Source organism: Tachysurus vachellii, chromosome 9 (genome assembly GCF_030014155.1).
Source record: "Tachysurus vachellii isolate PV-2020 chromosome 9, HZAU_Pvac_v1, whole genome shotgun sequence".
NCBI lineage: Eukaryota > Metazoa > Chordata > Actinopteri > Siluriformes > Bagridae > Tachysurus > Tachysurus vachellii.
Window position 1 is genome coordinate 26,326,664 of NC_083468.1, and position 20,000 is coordinate 26,346,663.

The 20,000-nt window shown below is 43.7% G+C and overlaps 2 protein-coding genes across 2 annotated transcripts in view; one reads left to right on the forward strand and one right to left on the reverse strand.

The window, feature by feature from the left end:
* The window catches only part of LOC132851482 (carbohydrate sulfotransferase 8-like), an 89,537-nt gene that overhangs the window by 22,598 nt on the left and 46,939 nt on the right, over positions 1-20,000 (reverse strand). The window lies entirely within an intron of this gene.
* Positions 1-20,000, forward strand: part of LOC132851483 (general transcription factor II-I repeat domain-containing protein 2-like) — a 172,075-nt gene that overhangs the window by 18,087 nt on the left and 133,988 nt on the right. The gene's annotated exons all lie outside the window — the stretch shown is intronic.

Here is a 20,000-nt window from a genome sequence, read left to right on the forward strand (position 1 = left end):
GACAGGTGTAAATGAATGTGGTTGTTCAAGCCACATACGTCAGCGCTAAACTCCTCCCAAACGGAAGTACGTCACTCGCAGGTTCAAATGCTGTTTTTTGTAGCATAAACGTCATAACAAGTTTATTCTAGACTGGATTACTGCAACGCACTGCTGGCAGGTCTACCTATGAACACAATCCGTCCTCTGCAAATGATCCAAAATGCAGCTGCCCGGCTTGTTTTCAACCTGCCAAAGTTCTCCACACCCCCCCCGCTGCTGCGATCCCTCCACTGGCTTCCTGTAGCTGCACACATCAGATTCAAAACACTGATGCTGGCCTACAAAGCCAAAAATGGACCAGCTCCCTCTTACCTCAAAGCCCTCATCACTCCTCACACTGCACCTCATGCCCTCAGATCTACCAGCACTGCTCCACTGGTCCCACCATCTCTCAGGGTAAGAGGCAAGTATACTACAAGACTCTTCTCTGTTCTGGCACCAAGGTGGTGGAATGAACTTCCCCTAGAGGTCCGGACAGCTGAGTCACTGGATATTTTCAAGCTGCGGTTGAAGACCTACTTATTCAGGAAACACTTCAACTAGCACTTCTTTAACTATCTTTTGCATTTAAAAAAAAAAACAAAAAAAAAACTTTGACACTTTTTCATTGTAACTCTGAACAAATGTTTTAAACTCATGGTATCTTAAGTATGTAACCTAGTGAGCCAGCATTAATGTATTCATTCATTCATTCATCTTCTACCGCTTATCCGAACTACCTCGGGTCACGGGGAGCCTGTGCCTATCTCAGGCGTCATCGGGCATCAAGGCAGGATACACCCTGGACGGAGTGCCAACCCATCACAGGGCACACACACACACACACACACACTCTCATTCACTCACACAATCACACACTACGGACAATTTTCCAGAGATGCCAATCAACCTACCATGCATGTCTTTGGACCGGGGGAGGAAACCGGAGTACCCGGAGAAAACCCCCGAGGCACGGGGAGAACATGCAAACTCCACACACACAAGGTGGAGGCGGGAATCGAACCCCCAACCGTGCAGGTGTGAGGCGAACGTGCTAACCACTAAGCCACTGTGCCCCCTTAATGTATTCAGTGTTAGAGATTTAAGCACTTACAGTATGTACGTTGCTCTGGATAAGGGCGTCTGCCAAATGCTGTAAATGTAAATGTATTCCTCTTCTTTTTGATTGCGTTTTGAAAACCACATACACCAAAGTTCCATTTCAATTACCCCGGAAATGAGGTAAAATATATTCGCATTTTGGGCGGGAGTAGAAAGATCAGATCGATATCCGATTCGCCGAGACGCGTTTATGTGGCCTGATGTAAATGGAACATTTTCGGATCAGAGAAAACACATGAAGTGACCAGGTGTAAAAAAGCCCTTAGCTGCACACAAGCACTAAACTGTTCACAATCCTCTGAGTCTCTAGATCCAATATTCTGAATAATGATCACCATACAGTAAGGAAGTGAATTTCTGTGCTGTAATGTAAAGGTTTGAGAGCGAGACAGAGTGAAGAGGTTTGTAGAAGATCTGTGATGAGTGTGTGTGTGTGTGTGTGCCCTGTGATGGTTTGGCACTCCGTCCAGGGTGTATCCTGCCTTGATGCCCGATGACGCCTGAGATAGGCACAGGCTCCCCGTGACCCGAGGTAGTTCGGATAAGCGGTAGAAGATGAATGAATAAATGAATGAGGATTGCTGGATTTCCGCCAAATAAGCAGAGTGAAGAGAGGGATGTATGATTAAATCCCACCTGTCAGGCCAAGCAGAGCAAACAAAGAAAAAACATCTACTGCTGAATAACTCTGTGATTCATGGCTAAAGTTTATTCACATAAACATAAAGACTCCCAGGAAACCTATTCAAGTCAAGGTCACAGACTTAAGGTCATAATCAGCTGCAACAAAACAAAACCCAATCTTGTACTTATCATGTGTGATGTTCCTGAACCATATTTCTTTGGTTTTTAATTTTTTTCCACGTTATCTCACCCTTCGTTTCGTTAATAAACTCCAAACCTCCATCCACTTGCATATCTCACATCCATGCTTCCATGACAGATGACTACACTGTTACCATGGATGCAGCAAGATAGCATGAGTTGAAATTAGCTCTGTGTGTGTGTGTGTGTGTGTGTGTGTGTGTGTGTGTGTGTGTGTGTGTGTGTGCTCAGGGGGTGGATTGTCAGAGATCAACAACAACAGCTCTCCGCTATGCATACGGCATTTGGCAAACTGTCTAAATGGCTCCAGCAGCAAGTGTCATCTTTATTCATCTTTGTCTACAGTGATCACCTGAGACCACCCCTTTATAGCCTGTCGTAATAAGTCATGACTAACATCTTCTTTGTGTGAGGATCTTTTGTCCCAATGTTGTTGTATATCTTCTTCCAAGAAGTCTCCTGAGGAGATCTCGTAGCTCAAAGGTGAGGCTTTGAACTGTTTGAGAAGAGGTTGTATGGTCTTATGACCATTTTGGGTCTCTTTTTTCCGGCGTCATGGTTCATCTAGGTACGCATTAGCTGCTAGCAGTAGTTGGAAGGAAACCATTCTCACTGCTGCTTTATATCTTGGACTCAGCACCAGGGCCTTTTTTAATAGAAGTGGCCTGTAGAGCTGTAGAGTCGTAGGTGGTTTTATAGCCTTAGCAATCCGTTGTGCATGGATGAAAATTTGCCCTTATTGTCAGGGGTGCTGGTTGAACTGCCTTTTTAATGTAGGTGATGTAGGTGATGCCCTGATCACATAGTGTCCCATATAGTGTCCTCAGCACAGCAGAGGCTTGTTCAGGTGGAAAGTGTGCAGCTGAATCCGTGGTGAGTGTTATGTTGCATCATTTAGACAATATGCTATATGTTATATCAGCACGCATCAACAGCATGGCCTCTGGCGATGACAAAGATTCTGTTTCCTGATTCCAGACTGGAAGTATAAACCACAGACAGCAGATCAATAAAGACTGGACTGGGATGTGGTAGCCTAGAGGTTAAGGTGTTGGGCTACCAATCGGAAGGTTATGAGTTTTATTCCTACGTCCGCCAAGCTGCCACTGCTGGGCCCCTGAGCAAGGCCCTTAATACTCAGTTGTATAAAAATGTAAGTCACTCTGGATAAGGGTGTCTGATGATGTAAATGGACTCGTTACATGTTGCAAAACCCCACTCAGAGAACCTGCCTGCTCATTATGTCATCTCCTGACTATCCCGTAGCCCTTCAATTCAATTCCGTATAGCGCTTTACAGAAAATAAGAAACATGATACAAAAGGTTTAATATTATACAAAGATTGATATAATACACAAATTCAAAATGAATACTTCAATGCTGTCGAGTGTCAGTCACGGTGCCATTCCCATGTTTGCTGAAGGGCATGAAAGTGTCCTGCAAGGACCTTGAACAGGTGAAACATCAGTGCTAGATCCGGGGTCGTTCGGGTCCCTTACTTTTCACAGCGTGAAAAATTGTACAGCTCATCGTAAGGAAGTCTTAACTTGAAGAAGGGTGACATCACCAGTGAATTACACTGACTTGAGTCCTGTATGAGTCAGAGGAGTTTTAGTGTCTCGATGTGGGCAGAGAGACTGAATGAAGACAATCAAAGTGGTGTGTGAAGTTTGAAAAGTACAGAGTGTACCAAGGTCACATGTTAAGAGAGTTTAAAGAGTTTCCTCAGGGCTGCTTGGTAACATTTCTACCGTTCCCTGTGCTAGGTTTTGCTTTAAAAATAAAAGCACCTATAAAAGTTTCCCAAGTTCTCAAACTCTCCAGATGGAGTTGGACATGTTGTGAGTCGGTGTGTTTGCTGAAGCAGCGTGTCTCTAGAAGTCAGTGATTCAGAGCTTTCATGACTCAGCCGGTGTGAATTCGAGGAGCAGTTTAGCTGTAAGTACTGGCCAAAATCTCACACTCGTGCTGCGTTTTCCACTATTAATATTCAGTGATGGATACAGAGGCATTGAATGGATTTTAAAGGAGTTTTTAACAGTAAACACATTTGTTAAATAAAATATAGATGTTTGGTTAATACAAAGGCGTTACTATAACAGTTAATCGCTTAGTATTGATAATAAATGATGTTTATTATGGGCTGTATTGGCTTAAGCCGTTAAGGCTCTGGGTTGTTGATTGGAGTTCAAGACCCAGCACTGCCAATCTGCCACTTTTGGGCCCTTGAGTAAGGCCCTTAACACTTTAATGGCTGATCCTGTACTCTGACCCCAACATTTAAAGTTGGGATATGTCAAGAAGGTTTTTTTTTGACCAGAACCCTTTCAAAATTCAAGATCCTCAAACACAGACTCAATCAATCCTGAGCTCAGTTTATTGTCTGTGTAGTGTTTCAGATGTTCTTAGTGATAAATGAGCTAATTTAAACTGCCCCGAGATGTGAAGCAGTGTGTAAATGCAGTCAGTTATACCCCCAGTGTTCTCAGGATAAGCCCTGGATCCACCACGACCTTGACCATCAGTGACAAACATGAATGAATGAATAAATATTGTCACTTTTGCACATGGCAGATGGCAGGAGCCTTGCTCTCTCTTCAGGGTGGGACACAATTGCTATGTTTTCTGTCTAGTGGATGTGTAGAAGCAAAGCATGCTGGGAAAATCACCTACGATGACCTCAATTTCTCAAATCTACCACAGCCATTAGATTGTCTTATATTACTCAGAGTGAGCATTCATGATGATTATTTATAGAGTAATAATTCAAAGTGATCCTCCTGGGCAGTCATTATGGGGACACGGATTTGCATCAGCACATTCATAACACAACAGCTGCAACTAAATAATCAGGTTTCAGAGATTTCAGCAACTCTATATAATAATGCAAAAAAGAGCAATTAGACGTAAGACTTTCAGCATGCTGTAGACCTCTCGTGTAGGCGGTACGTCTCGTCAGATTTCAGTCGTCATGCTTTTCTTCCCTAAAGGTTCCTTAGTTGTTACAGAGAATTAATTTGCTAAGAAACTTCAAATTCGTTTAACGCAACGTATCTGTCTTACCGAGAGAAAACGATTACTGACTTTTCTCAGAACACCACGTTTAAAATGCAGAGATCCCTGCTGCTGCTATCCAGAGCTTGTGGTGAGTCTGACAGAATAAAATTATGCTCATGTGGAAAGAAGCTATTCTCTCTTAACAGTGTTTTTCTTGATGAAACTCACTCACTCACTTTCTACCGCTTGTCCGAACTACCTCGGGTCACGGGGAGCCAGTGCCTATCTCAGGCGTCATCGGGCATCAAGGCAGGATACACCCTGGACGGAGTGCCAACCCATCGCAGGGCACACACACACACACACTCTCATTCACTCACGCAATCACACACTATGGACAATTTTCCAGAGATGCCAATCAACCTACCATGCATGTCTTTGGACCGGGGGAGGAAACCGGAGTACCCGGAGGAAACCCCCGAGGCACGGGGAGAACATGCAAACTCCACACACACAAGGCGGAGGCGGGAATCAAACCCCCAACCCTGGAGTTGTGAGGCAAACGTGCTATCCACTAAGCCACCGTGCCCCACTGTTGATGAAACTGGAAAAACCAAAAGCCTCGAACAGAGGCCTATAAAATGACGTCTGAAGTACGACGGTTTGTCTGAAGAGATTTGGCCCAATTAACTCCTCTATTTTTTAAGTTCCGTGTACAAGGAGAAATGAGCTTCCTCTGCAGGGTTGCTGGGTTTTTGCATGCTCTGTAATAGAGTACTCTGTGTTTAAGAGCAGGTGGGTTAGATAATTATGGCAGCTTACAGGGATGCCCTCTGTATGGCACCTGGTATCAGATGGGTCCAACTGGACAAGGATTCGGTAGCATCCCAAACCTGATTGACAGATTAGATCTCACACTTGGCTTGGGCTCCCCAAGGAAGAGCTGGATTCTGCGCCTGGGGACAGAGATATCTGGATTGATCTCAGACAGTTAAAACCGTCATGGAAGCAGTGAAAGAAACTATTATGACGTTGAGGGAAACTTGAAGGATGTGAACATTGTAACTGTCATATATCAGTTATATAAAGTACTACCAATTATTGATTTGTTCTCTCGGCTGGATTCCTCAGTCTTCGTGGCTTTTGCTGAATTGTCGTCCTTCATCTTTCATATGAATGCTTTATTTATCCAGGGCAAGAGGGGCTCAGGTTACTGGAGCGCAGGTAATAGGATCTGTTCAGGATGCGTAAGAGGATGAGTGACATCAAAGCCAGGATTCGTGTATTCGCTGTCTCTTCTCTAATCTATCCATCTGATGCACATATACACCGAGCTTCACTTCTTCTCTGTAGGAAACGTCTCTGCCTTATCGCCGTGCCAAGACCTTCTCTATGGAGGTAGAGCTTTAAAGAGGAACCTCATTCAATTTGTTACACATAGCAGGAATAACACTTAACCCTGCTGCTGGTGTTAGCTTTTGCCCCATGTGGACAATCCATGTGGTCACAACCAGCGTGTCATCAACATAGAGGTGAGTCACAATCTGACTCAAGCTCCATTTACATTCAGAAGGATGAGGTCCAACGCTCCAATGCTGTTCTCCTCTCTCAAAAGAACTATTGTTGTTTTTAAATGTAATATTACTACAAAGCATTAAGTGTACCTGCTGTGCTTTATTACTGAAGTCACGCTGGTGTGCTAAAACCATCTGCTGTAGCTAAAACAGGTTTTTTAGAATGAACAGTTGAACAAAACCCAGACAAAACTCATCTACAGATGTGTTCTTGTTTGAAATCGGCAGTCAAAGGAAACCTTTCAGTCGTGTTACGTTATTCTGTGTCTCGCTGCAAACAGCATACGAGTCTTTGTGTGTGAAACAAAAGCTAATATGCACCTTTGTGTTGATTTACCTGTTTCATTGTGAATGAGCCTCTTTTACTGTCTGGTGTAAAAATGGATTCATATAAAGAGGAAATGAAGCTGACCAGGGAAAAAGAAAAAGCCAAGGTTATTCACAGGAACGTCAGGAGAACCCAAAGGCAAGCTTTTCACATGTCCGTAGATGCTAGAAACTATTTGCACTGTGTGTGAATGAGTGCGGTAAGAAGGTGCGATCTATGCAAATGTCTGACGCAGGAGTAAAACGAAGCATGACATCTTCAGGTGACATCTCGCTGAATCAAATGTTTTCCCAGGAGATGAAAGCTCTGGCACCGATGGAGATCTGGTTAGACCTACAGCAGCCTGAAGGATCGCACATAGTTTAATATACTTCATTACAGCGTGTACATTACAAGCCTGAGGGAACTGGGGTCTCATGAAACATTCATGCAATACCAAGATTATGTAAACCTTCAACATGCTGCCAGTGGATTTGTTGAAATAAAACAGATTAACTGGTGTAGTTCAGTTATATCGCAGATCACCATGCGGTTCACTGCAGCTGCTGATCTACTGTATGACTGGAGTGTGGACCTCCAGCGAGAAGAGGCTGGAGAGATATGTGTTCATTTAAAGAGCCTAATGACGCTAATTGAAAAATTAGCACTGTCATTGATTCAGTATTGACTGTAGGCTCCAGTGGCTGTTTGGACCTGAGAGTGATGGAGTTCTTTAACAAGAGGCAGTGGCATTGAAGCCCAGCTCCCATTCAGTTGTTGTGATACATCCAAAGAGGGCACATCAATATTCTTGTAATTTGTATAACCTTGATAGTTCTTAGCTGTTTTCAGTTCAAACCCAGCTGTGGTTGATCAGGTCTAAGCTTGTGCAAAGATTTCCTACTAATCCAAAGCCACCTGGAGCTTCTACTGTATGTTGCTTACATATTGTCTTTTCACCCTGTCTGCACCTTTCACCAGCCAGTTCCTCTTATACCGCTCCCATACTATCTTTCCATACTGTAGTTCTTATGAGATCATGTCTGAGGCTGTGTTAAGGACTCCAAAAATGGGCTTTACAAATGTTTTGCATTTTAACATCCTGCTATTAAGGATCTCCAAAGATGGTTTCCACAATTGACTTGATTACCAGGTTATTAGCTTAAAAGGGACACTTTCCAATGAAAAGTGGGCATGTTGATGTCTCCAGTTAGTCCCAAAAAAGGTAAGTTGGAAGATCTGAGGTGAACATCAAGTCCAACAGCATGCTGCCTTCTTGACCAGGCTCCTTGCTGTGTCCTCCTCACTGCTCCGCTGGATCTCTTGCCTACCCAAGGCTGCTCTTCCATCATTTTGGTAGAGTTGTTGACACTTTTTCCTCTATATCCATTAAAAGCAGGTGCCTGAGAATGTTCCAAGTACACATTTATCTCCGGCCATGGCATCTGACAGATCCCAGCGGTCACAGGAACTGCAGCCTTGGTTCTCCATTTCCTGCCAACTTATCCTCGCTCTGGCCCTTGCTCGACATTAGGGTCGAGTGGCTCTTTGAATCACTGAGGTACATCAGCTACAGGATGCTTTCAAATCTGTAACTTGAGTATCTCTGGAACATCCTGTAGACATACTTTAACCTTTCTATTCTATCGTCTCACAGCTGTTGAGTGTCAGAGTTTGATTTTTTTAAGAAATGACAGAAATTTGTGTGTCTTTATGGTAAAAACAGAATCATAGCTTTACCCTTCATCAAATCATGGACCACCAGCGTGTGCAGGTTCGAATGATATTCTTGACTTACAGGATCCAGTTGTTACAATCTCTGTGTGCAGAATTATAACCTTGCCTTACTGTATAACCTCCTGGATGAGAGGCGAATCTTCTAAGAACCTTGTTTTACATGCATATTAGTATGTATAGCTGTGGAACTATTTGATTTAAATCTCCTCTTTAACATCTTCACAATCAGCTCTTGCTAAAAGGGTTCATGTGAAAATTGTCTTGCAGCGATACGTCTATTAATAGACCTTCACCAAAAAAAAATCGCACTCTATCAGGGAGTGTAAATTAATCTGTCTTTTCCTGAGTGTGCTGTTTCCTGCTCTGTGTGAGTGTGTGTATGTTTAGGTACATCCCACTTAGCCCTGGTTGCCAGGCTCACTGACATCTAATTCAATAATAGTCATTTATCCTGGATGTGTGTGTCCATGGTGTTCTAGCCACTGAAGAAAAGCAGCATTCAGGCCATAACAATGACTAGCATCCGAATGGGAATGAACTGAGAGAGGACTGCCGAGAGAGAGAGAGAGAGAGAGAGAGAGAGAGAGAGAGAGAGAGAGAGAGAGAGAGAGAGAGAGAGAGGGAGAGAAAGAGAGCGACAGAGAGAGAGAATGAGAGAGAGAGAGAGAATGAGAGAGAGAGAGAGAGAGAGAGTGAGAGACAGAGAGAGAGAGAGAGAGAGAGGGAGTGAGAGACAGAGAGAGAGAGAGAGAGAGAGAGAGACAGAGAGAGCGACAGAGAGAGAGAGAATGAGAGAGAGAGAGAGTGAGAGAGAGAGAGAGAGAGAGAGAGAGACAGAGAGAGCGACAGAGAGAGAGAGAATGAGAGAGTGAGAGACAGAGAGAGAGAGAGAGAGAGAGAGAGACACAGAGAGAGAGAGAGAGAGAGAGAGAGAGAGCAAATAAAGGAGCAAAAATTCTTTGGGTCTGTCGAGATAAAATTCAGGTCTGAGCTTCAATACAGACATTTTTGCATAAAGCTGTGTGGTGTAACATGTCAAAGCAAAGCCACAGCTACTGTACATAAGGCAGCCTGTACACTGTATATAACTTCACCTGTTGAGGTCAGTAGCACATGATTATAGAATCCTCGAATCCTACATTAGTGTGTGTTATTTGGACTGAAATGAATGTGTATCTACTGAAGTCTGACATGAACCTCGACCCACTTAGTTTCAACTCATTTAACTGCATATTTATCAGCATCATTGTTCTGTTAACCAGATGTTCGGTACTTTCCACGGTTAAATCCCGTCTCCCCGTACGAAGCCTGTTATTAATTCTCCTCCTTCTCTTCTCCTGCTCTCGTCGTCTCTCCGGGACACGATGTCTGCGCCTCTGCCTCGGCGGAAGACAAATGAAACCCTGCGACGTGAGAGAAGCGCTCAGAATGCACTGCTGCTGCGATTCCTGCGAAAGCACTGGTGTATTTCCTCAGGGGGAAATAATGCCTCATCCTGTCCTGTGTGAGTCTGAAGGTCTGTGCAGCTCTGTGGAGAGATCCTTTGCATTTGACCTTGTTTTCTGTGGGCCTTTTTTACCCCTGGTCACTTCATGTGTTTTCTCTGGGCTTTTTTTACCCCTGGTCACTTCGTGTGTTTTCTCTATGTGTTTGAGAAAACACACGAAGTGACCAGGGGCCTTTTTTACCCCTGGTCACTTCATGTGTTTTCTCTGGGCCTTTTTTACCCCTGGTCACTTCATGTGTTTTCTCTGGGCCTTTTTTACCCCTGGTCACTTCATGTGTTTTCTCTGGGCCTTTTTTACCCCTGGTCACTTCATGTGTTTTCTCTGGGCCTTTTTTACCCCTGGTCACTTCATGTGTTTTCTCTGGGCCTTTTTTACCCCTGGTCACTTCATGTGTTTTCTCTGGGCCTTTTTTACCCCTGGTCACTTCATGTGTTTTCTCTGGGCCTTTTTTACCCCTGGTCACTTCATGTGTTTTCTCTGGGCCTTTTTTACCCCTGGTCACTTTGTGTGTTTTCTCTGGGCCTTTTTTACCCCTGGTCACTTCATGTGTTGTCTCTGATCTGATAGCTATCTGATTTGTTAAAACTGTTCCATTTACATCAGGCCACATAAACGCGTCTCGGCGAATCGGATATCGATCCGATCTTTCTACTCCCGCCCAAAATGCTAATATATTTTACCTCATTTCCGGCGTAATTGAAATGGAACACGCTTTGGTGTATGTGGTTGCGACAAAAAACTGTTTGCTGCATTTTCGCTGGCGGCAGCAGCGCATTTTAAGACCCAACGAGACGCCTGGGTGAAAGATCAGAGCAGCACTGGTGGGAAAACATATTTGTCTCTGGCACGATGCATGACTTGCGAGTCACCTGCGAGTGACGTACTTCCGTTTGGGAGGAGTATAGCGCTGACGTATGTGGCTTGAACAACCACATTCATTTACACATGTCCAGTTTCATCTGAAACGCGTCCCAGACCACCTCCTGAAGTGGTTTGTACAATCGGAGTTATATCCCTCTCGAAAACGTTTCGGAGGGCATTTAGACCTGGTCTTTTTACCATCGGATAGCTATCTGATCACAGAAAACGCATGAAGTGACCAGGTGTAAAAAGCCCCTATACAGTAGGTACGGTGTCACCCTGAGGTACATTTAAATGATATGAAATTCCACTTCTTTGAGATCATTCTGATCATAAACAAATAGATAAACGCTGGTCCTGTTTCACTGGAAGCTGTTTTTGTTGCACGGTACATGATGAAATATTCTAGTCGTTCAAGCTTAATAGAAAAATGCTCTGCTTCTCCACTGCATGCAGTTATGCCACAACGATAGGACAGAAAAGTAAACCTGGTCATGTAAAAGCTGTTATGTGGAGCTAAATGTGCACCGAACCCAGTACCTGACCTGAGACGACCTGTACGAGGTGTTCGGGATGTAAAGTAACCCATGCGTGTGTTTTAGCTGATGATGACATCATTAGTTTCCACAACACACGTGTACCGTGAGTGGCAGGGGAACCTTGTGGGACGCAGATGAAACCGGTGAGGTGCCTTACTGCACGTAATAGCACACAAATAGTCACATTGTGTTCTCCAGGCGTGTGAGTGTGTCTGAAAGCAGACCGACACTGTGGGGCACCGGAACCAATCACACTCGGATTCAGACTGCAGCAAACCTTCCGAATGTTAAAATCCACCTAACAGCACACATGTTGAACAAGAACTGAACGTTGACGTGGCAGCGACTTTCTCCTCATCCAGACAGATTTACATGAACGTAACGTGTTCAATTCATCTCCAGGGTTTGATGACTGGAAGAACTGGATCGTTAAACACTCGGTTGTTCGTTTCTACAGAATATGGAGCGATAGCGATGCTGCAGCATCCAGCTGGCATTAGTCACGAAGCTGTTACTGCAAATTTATGATACGCTTTTCATTATTATGGCAATTTCAATTACTGGAGTCACAGCCACAGTCTGGCTTCTTAAACAAAGTATGAAAAGAAATGAGAAACCACGAACACAGCATGGTCCTGTATATCCCTGACCTGATGGAAGTCAGCATCTAAATGTCAAACCCTTTATTATAAATGACACACATCTGCATGTCACTGCTGTTCAGTGACTCTGTGTGTGTGTGTGCTGTCGTAGGTGACCTGTTTAAGAAATGCTCATCGTTGGCACAAGTTTTATTTTCCCCACACCTTTGATGCTCTGTGCTGCTGAATAATGAATGCATCAACCTGGCAACCCTTAGAGAAGAATTAATCCTGTTATAGAGCCTGGAAGGCCTTGATGCAGGGATCTAATATCATTTTACAAGTTCTTGAGGTGGAAATAAAAGCGTTTGAAAAAAAAAAAGAAAGGTTTAATTAAATTTGTAGTAATAGGTCTCTTTCGAACGAGATAAAATATTCTGTAATAAAAACGGCTTCTCTACACGAGAAGAAGCGTCATGCTTCAGTCTCACTTCACACATCACATGAAAGAAGATGAATATTTGATGGGATGATGAGGGGATGAATCTGAGAAACCATTAAAACCCACACAGAGACTAATATCCCTTTTTCACCAGAAAGAACCGGGTGCTGGTTCAGAGCTAGCGCTGGTGCTGGTTCAGAGCTAGCGCTGGTGCTGGTTCAGAGCTAGCGCTGGTGCTGGTTCAGAGCTAGCGCTGGTGCTGGTTCAGAGCTAGCGCTGGTGCTGGTTCAAAGTTGGTTCCACTGGCGAACCTCCTAAGAACCGGTTTGCCTTTCCATCAGTTAGAGAACCGTCACAGAGCAGTCTGACGTCACTGTTATACGTGTCACGTTACACAGCAACGTTAGCGCAGCTAACGTGGACTGTTAACAAACACAAACACATCAACAATGGTGGATGTTGCTTTACTGTTAATGCTCATGGCTTTGTGAACCTACATTAACACCCAAACGCAGCGAATCCAACGTGTACGTGCAGCTCCATGTAATCTGTATAAACGGAGGTTGTTATGGAGAAAGTACATAACGTTATTTTATCATTAACACAGAAAAACGTTAGCCTTAGCATGTAGCTACCTACTATCATGTGTGCTGATAATGTATCATATTGCGGTAAAGTAAAAGTGTATTAAACATTAGTATACTTAAGGTATATTATCAAATGCGCTAACTGTAGCCCCGCCCACAGCCCCGCCCACAGCCCCTGACACAAGCGGTTCTTAAGTCTAGACCAGCAACGTTTTGGTGCTACTTAAGAACCACTTTTCCTGGTTCAGAGCCGGTGCTTTGGCTGTCGAAAAAGAAAGAACTGGTTCTAAATTAGGCTCCGAACCAATACTCAAACTGCCCTGGTGGAAAAGGGGCAATAGAGAGAGAGACAGACACAGTGTTTGTGGAGACAACTGAAGGCTTGTGAGCTGTGTAACGATGATGTGAGAGAGACATTGGCTTAACAAACTCGACAGTGGCTTAGCAAAGCGGATAATATGAAGATTTTAATGTGAGTTCTGGAGAATTCCTCACTGTGTGTTGTCTGGTCTTGAGAATCTCTGACCAGTTCTACAGACTGACGTTTAAAATTGGACCATTTACATTTAAAGGTGGGGTCTCCGTTGTTTGAGAAATGCTTCAGAAAACTGAGTCGGGACGACAAACAAAACAAAAACGAAACTAACATGTAGCCAATGAGCAGAAAGAGGCGGGGCTTGTCAGTGTGGGCGGGGAGAGTGTTCAGTGCGCATGTGTGACATTAGCAGAAAGCGGTTTTAACATTGACATGGAGGATAAAAACAAAGAAAGAAAGAGAAGAAAGACTTACGATAAGGTAAGAAGTAGGACGTGTTAATATAGGATCAGCTTTCCAGCGCTGGAGAGAACTGAAGGAGCAGGAAGTTGGTCACATATTCACAGATTGGAGTTTCCTGAGTCAATAACTCCTGAGCTAAACGCTGTTACTACACAAATAACACCTCTTTTCTATCGTAGTAATGTAGAGACGCAGCTACAACCGTGTTTTGTGTAGTAACAGTGTTTAGCTCAGGAGTTATTGACTCGGGAAACTCCAATCTGTGAATATGCACACATGCACACATGCGCACTGAACACTCTCTCCGCCCATACTGACAAGACCCGCCCCTTTCTGCTCATTGGCTACACGTTTGTTTTGATTTTTGTTTTGTTTGGTGGCCCAACGCAGTTTTCAGAAGAGTTTCTCAAATATCGGAGACCCCACCTTTAAATGCACTGTGCATGAAATCTCAAAATTTTACATTTTTGTAAATTAACCGCACTTTGTAGTGGACTGTTCACTAGTGACTAGCGCACACACACACACACACACACACATACACACCACGTGAGCAGCTGCATCTGCAGAGCAAACTAAGGCGTCCTCTTCTGTCCCAAAATGAGTTGAAATAAAAGGTATAAATCAGATGTTTTGTGACATGAACAAAATCTCTAAAGCACCAAAGCTGATTTCAGGGCCACTTAAGCTGAAGCAGAAACTCTCCCGTTTCACTGAAAGAGCAGCTAGCAGCGAGAGAGCCTTAAACCAGGGACTCGTATCTCCACCCGCTGCCATAATTCAGTTCAAGGGATAATTTAGCTGGAAATTCCTTGCTAGCTTCCATTTTGGGGTTTTTAGCACATCTGCACCCTTTGGAGGTCTCTTTATCAGGTCTGAAACAACAAACCGCTCTGACTTTTCACCACACAGTTATAGAGAAGAGCGTTTACATTTCCCCTGGTGCCAGTTAGCATGGCGTGTCCACAGCATGTCCTGGTGTGATATTAGCATTCGGTCTGAAGCCCGTTTGAGAGATTACGTCTCCTCCGTCTCTTCGGTCCTGCACAACGGCACGTCTCAAGTCACGCTCAGACTTTCATTCATGGACTAATGAAATTAAAAAAGTCAAGAAAACATTTCTGAGCTGCTCCAGTGAAATGAGAATGAAATCCAGCACAGCTCCAGATGGTGAAGTCAGAGAGCTGCTCACCGAACTGCACCGTCACCAACACGAGGTTTATTCAGATTGTAAAAAGGAAATAATCCAGCGCTTGTGTCCTGATATTCTGTGTTCTCACTTCGAATGTCTTTATATTTCATGACGCCTCTTTTTTCTGAATCGTCGTCTGACTGTAGACTCTGAGATTAAAAAGTTTCTTCACTGTGAATGAATTTCTTTCTTTCTTTTAGTTTAGCTGGTGTGAAAAAAAAAAGATTGAATCCTCAATAATTCTCAGGTCAGCAAATTTAATCCAAAATTTAATCCCTCCCTCCCTCCCCTCCATCCTTCCTTCCTTCCTTCCTTTCTTTCTTCACTCACTCACTCACTCACACACTCACTCACTCACTCACACACACTAACACACACACTCACTCACTCACTCACACACTCACTCACTCACACACACAAACACACACACTCACTCACTCGCTCACTCACTCAAACACTCACTCAAACACTCACTCACACACTCACTCACTCACACACTCACACACTCACTCACTCACACACTCACTCACTCACTCACACACTCACTTACTCACTCACTCACACACTCACTCACACACTCACTTACTCACTCACTCACACACTCACTCACTCACTCACTCACTCACTGACTCACACACTCACTCACTCACACACACTAACACACACACTCACTCACTCACTCTCTCACTCACTCACACACACTAACACACACACTCATTCACTCACACACTCACTCACTCACTCACACACTCACTCACTCACACACTCACTCACTCACTCACTCACTCACTCACTCACACACACTCACTCACACACTCACTCACACTCACTCACTCACTCACACACTCACTCACACACACTAACACACACACTCACTCACTCACTCACTCACACACTCACTCACTCACACACACAAACACACACACTCACTCACTCGCTCACTCACTCAAACACTCACTCACTCACTCACTCACACACTCACTCACACACTCACACACTCACTCACTCACACACTCACTCACTCACACACTCACTTACTCACTCACTCACACACTCACTCACACACTCACTTACTCACTCACTCACACACTCACTCACTCACTCACACACTCACTCACTCACTCACTCACTCACACACACTAACACACACACTCATTCACTCACACACTCACACACTCACTCACTCACTCACACACACTAACACACACACTCATTCACTCACACACTCATTCACTCACTCACTCACTCACTCACACACACTAACACACATACTCATTCACTCACACACTAACACACACACTCATTCACTCACACACTCATTCACTCACACACTCACTCACTCTCTCACTCACTCACACACACTAACACACACACTCATTCACTCACACACTAACACACACACTCACTCACTCACTCACTCACTCACTCACACACACTACCACACACACTCATTCACTCACACACTCATTCACTCACTCACTCACTCACTCACTCACTCACACAAACACTCACTCACTCACTCACTCACACACTCACTCACTCACACACACACACACACTCACATAATTTCCTGCACTGTATTTATTCATTACTCACCTGCTCACTGACTGATCTTATTTACAGATCTACTGGAGTTTAGTGAACTTTATTCAGGTCAGCGTCAGATGTTGGAGCTGCCAGAATAACTTAAAGTACAAAACGCAAAACAAACTTCGACTCCATGGTCAACGTCTGCTGTCGAAAGCTTTCATGGTGTTAAAACCCGACGTGGCTTAGTGTCTGAACCCGTCCACGTTCATCAAACAGCTCGACTGCTTTTATCTTAGAACACAAGCGCTCGCCACATTTCACACTCGCTGGCCTCCGACTCCAGGCAGGACATTTTCTCTCAGGGGGAAACAGCAACTGCTTTAATGCCTTCAAAAGGGGCGGCAGCAAAAAACTTTTCTCAAGCGTGTCAGAAACAATTCTCGTGGTCTCTTTGAGCTAAACAACCTTTATGGTGTTTAAAGTGATCAAACGTACTAATTCTTATGATGTTGCCAATATTTCAATGTTTCTGGCAACCTGACCCTCCAGATCTCTGAGGCAGCTTCTGCTCCCAACGCTGTACAGATAAGTCACAATAAATACGGTTATTTCTGGAGCACTTTAGCTTAACCTGACACTAAAGTGGCCTTGGCTGTGGAAGAAACATCGAATCTCCCTGATATTTCACACCCTCTCTCTCCTTCTCTCTCTCTCTCTATCTCACTTTTGTGTGATGTTGGAAAGAATGAAAGCTGGAGTTAGTGTTCAGAACTGATCAGGAACTAGAGGATCCCCTTTAACAAACTTTGCTTTCTTCCCTCAATTACAAGAGAAAGAAAACACACACTTACCTGCTCGATGTGTGAAAATGAGAGAAGATCATTCATCCACAGCAGCCAGAGAGAGAGAGAGAGAGAGAGAGAGAGAGAGAGAGAGAGAGAGAGAGAGAGAGAAATTAACACTCAGTCATATTTCATTTCTCATAAACAGTTCAATTAGATAGATTTTTCTATCTATCTATCTATCTATCTATCTATCTATCTATCTATCTATCTATCTATCTATCTATCTATCTATCTCTCTGTCTCTCTCTCTCGCTCTCTCTCTCTATCTATCTATCTATCTATCTATCTATCTATCTATCTCTCTCTCTCTCTCTCTCTCTCTCTCTCTCTCTCTCTCTCTCTCTCTCTCTCTCTCTATCTATCTATCTATCTATCTATCTCTTTCACTCTCTCTCTCTCTCTCTATCTATCTGTCTATCTATCTATCTATCTATCTCTCTGTTTCTCTCTCTCGCTCTCTCTCTCTCTATCTATCTATCTATCTATCTATCTATCTATCTATCTATCTATCTATCTATCTCTCTCTCTCTCTCTACTATCTATCTATCTATCTATCTATCTATCTATCTATCTATCTATCTATCTATCTATCTATCTATCTATCTCTCTGCCTCTCTCTCTCGCTCTTTCTCTCACTCTCTCTCTCTCTCTCTCTATCTATCTATCTATCTATCTATCTATCTCTTTCACTCTATCTATCTATCTATCTATCTATCTATCTATCTATCTATCTATCTATCTATCTATCTCTCTGTCTCTCTCTCTCGCTCTCTCTCTCACTCTTTCTCTATCTATCTATCTATCTATCTATCTATCTATCTATCTATCTATCTATCTATCTATCTATCTCTCTCTCTCTCTATCTATCTATCTCTTTCACTCTCTCTATCTCTCTATCTATCTATCTATCTATCTATCTATCTATCTATCTATCTATCTATCTATCTATCTATCTATCTATCTCTTTCTGTCTGTCTGTCTGTCTGTCTGTCTCTCTCTATCTATCTATCTCTTTCTCTCTCTCTCTTTCTCTCTCTCTCTCTCTCTCTCTCTCTCTCTATCTCTCTATCTCTCTCTCTCTCTCTCTCTCTCTCTCTCTCTCTCTCTCTCTCTCTCTCTCTCTCTCTCTCTATCTATCTATCTATCTATCTAAACTGAAATGCTCTGATGTGTTGTATCTCATGGAGTTTGTGCTCCATGTAAGTCCCAGAAGATGGAACCAAAGAAGGATGGAAGAGAAAGAAGAACAAAGTGAACAGTTAATGAGTGGAGGTCTGTGTGAGCGTCAGCTCCTGCCCTCGTTTTCTGTGTAATTCAACTTTACTGAAAAGCAATGAACACAGTCCACAAACACATCCTCACCATTCTCCAATGCTATCTCTCATTTGTCTTTGTCCGCCTGTATGTCCGTCCGTCCGTCTGTCTGTTCGTTCTATCTACCTCTCACACTCTGTCTGTGACATTTATATTCATTATAATGAATAATAGCAGTTGAAAGTCAGGGGTATTATGAGTGTGATACGAATTAATGGTGACTACAGCTGATTATAGATTACAGACAGAACCCTGGAGTGCTGAACCCTGGCCTGTATCGGTGTTACCGTGACGACTGCTTCGTTTCAGTGTTTGGGTTTTGAAACGTTGGCTTCGTTTGGGTGTGTGAGAATCGCCATGGGAACAATGATATTAATCACATTCAAATCAGTGCAAATCAAGAGGAAGTGATCAGGTAACTGGAGTGAGTCGAGGGATATATTCCATTTATTGTACTAGGTGTGTGTGTGTGTGTGTATGTGTGTGTGTATGTGTGTGTGTGTGTCACTATCCTGGCAATCATGGTGACTAAACTATGTCAGAAATGACAATTCCTGCTCCCTGACAGTGTCAGGTAATAGCTTATTATCCATCCTGAGATAAGGAACATCAGCACGGAGGTGTGTGTGTGTGTGTGTGTGTGTGTGTGTGTGTGTGTGTGTGTGTATGTGTTGTGTGTGTGTGTGTGTGTGTGTCATGTCTCCTAACGGTAGTGTACGGATTTTCCTCATAATGAGTTCATCATAATGGACAAAAATCTGCTTTTGTAAATGGAGAATCACAGAGCGTGACTAAAAGGCTTCTGTGTGCCACCGCGCTCAGTGTTTCACCAATTACGCCGAACTAAAGCCTGTCGGTGGGTTTTTACTATCTGCTGGAGAAAGAAGCGAATCAGACGACACACAGATGACTTTATTTGTTTAGCTTCTTACTGAATCCTGCATAATGTGACACACAGATTTTAATAAGGACCGGGATTTAAGACCCGAGAGAGAGGAAGGGAAGGAAGGAAGGAAGGAAGGAAGGAAGGAAGGAAGGAAGGAAGGAAAGAAGGAAGGGATGAATAGAGAGAGGGAAGGAAGGAAGGAAGGAAGGAAGGAAGGAAGGAAGGGATGGAGAGAGGAAGGAAGGATGGGATGGAGAGGTCAGGATGGAAGGAAGGAAGGCATGGAGAGAGGAAGGAAGGAAGGGATGGAGAGAGGAAGGAAGGATGGGATGGAGAGGTAAGGATGGAAGGAAG